We start from the raw sequence: 1,704 nt of genomic DNA on the forward strand, positions 1-1,704 counted from the left end.
TTCCCCAGGAGATGTACCTGTAATGGCCTGCTCCCTGCTGCCGGGGTAGGAGCAGGGCATCAAAACTTGGGGCTCTCCTGCGAGCCAGAAGATTAAATGCTTCTGTGCTCCCTGCCGGGACAGGGCTGGATATGTGGAAATACATTAACACCAATTTCTGGTTCACTGGATGTTGAGTTTTCTCTTTAAAACCTGAAGTATATAGATGTATCTAACTCTTGGTTATCCAGTAATGCCCGAGATACAGCTGCTTTCACCCGTTTACCCCCAAATGCTGTCCCTATTACTGCTCCCAGGCTCCTCACCCTGTGGGGGCCGTGTCGGGGCAGTGTGGTGCCCATCCAATGCTCGTCATGGGCAAAAGGCTGGAGGGGGGGAGTGTGTGCTGTGCGGAAGCAACCCTGCTGGCTTATAAATGCATTTCATGTTACTGTTGGGCTCCGCTCCCTGGCAGCCAGGATGGTCTTGGCCCCCCTGTGCTGCTTATTTAGGGTTTTTTTGGGGTTGCTGAACTGCAAAGGGGGATTAGCTGCAGAGCTGGCATGGCTGGGGAACCAGAGCACTGAGGGGAAAGCTCAGAAATAGTTTTTAAAACTAAACAAAGCCTGATGCAGGTACATAGAGGTTTTTAAACATTGTTTTGAACCTCCTCTTTGTTTCCCAGGTAGTGCCTGCTTGCCGTGAACAGGGGAATGAACCGAGGGCAGTCTGCTCCTCCATCCATGAGGGCTGATGGGATGCCGGATCCCTTTCCAGCATTGGAAATTGGACTTTCATTGTCCAAGACAATGAAAACATCTGGGAATGCCTGACCTGACACACTGAATTTTTTGGAGAACTTGTCTATATTTGGAAGCACACTGAAATGGCTGCTCTGGGATCCTTCCTGTTGCATTCAGGGATGCAAGTATTGACCCTGACGCAGGGGTCATCCCAGTGAAGGTGGATCAGGAGGGGAGCTCAGAAGCATCCCCCAGGCTGTCTTCGCAGGTGCCGCGGGGAAGCACGTTTGCCATGGATGCCCATGCATCTCGGGCCCTGCTCTGCCCGTGCCGCGCCGCCTCTGCCCGGGCGGGAGCTGCCTGCAGCTTCTGCACCCAGAGCTGGGCAGGAGCAGCGGTCCCGGGCACGGAGCCGGCCGCTGCTGGCTGAGCCAGCCGAGGCTCTCCCTGGTTGTGCTCTCCGTAAGTCACTACATTTAAATGCTGTCAGAGCAGGGTGAACCACTTAAAACCAATTAAGTACCTTAATGAATCTTTCCCTGATGGGGTTTCCATTACCTTAAGTAGAAGACAGTATGGAGCAGGCGCACCATTAGCCTAAAGGCTGTCGTTTAGACTCTTGCTAATTGGATCACGCATTTGAAAATTACTGTGCTCCTGTGGGATGAAATATATATGTTTACTTAGATATCACTTACAGATATTTTCCAACTCAACCCGTACCTGTGTAAGGCTTGCTTTTTTCTGCTTAAAAACCTCTAAACCCCTCTTAACTGCTGCTAATTTGCCCTGCTTGAGATGAGCTATATATCTGTATGCAAATAGATTTTAGGTGAATACATACATAGCTGAAAAATGTTGGGGAATACTTTTTTTAAGAGCCTAGTGTGGAATCTGAAAAGCTAAGGTGGATTTTAAGATCATTTTGAAAGAGGATGAATTTTATAAGAGTTTTAGTAGAATTGCTGGAGAATTACTGTTT

General features: G+C 49.2%; 1 long non-coding RNA gene across 1 annotated transcript in view; it reads left to right on the plus strand.

Moving 5' to 3' along the window:
* The window catches only part of LOC118451831, an 8,062-nt gene extending 6,375 nt beyond the window's left edge, over positions 1-1,687 (plus strand). Inside the window, exon 3 of the long non-coding RNA XR_004841402.1 lies at positions 665-1,687. This is a non-coding gene — a long non-coding RNA (uncharacterized LOC118451831). The remainder of the gene's footprint in view (positions 1-664) is intronic.
* The last annotated feature ends 17 nt before the right edge of the window (positions 1,688-1,704 follow it).

Source organism: Egretta garzetta, unplaced genomic scaffold (genome assembly GCF_000687185.1).
Source record: "Egretta garzetta isolate BGI_Z169 unplaced genomic scaffold, ASM68718v1 scaffold172, whole genome shotgun sequence".
Lineage (NCBI taxonomy): Eukaryota > Metazoa > Chordata > Aves > Pelecaniformes > Ardeidae > Egretta > Egretta garzetta.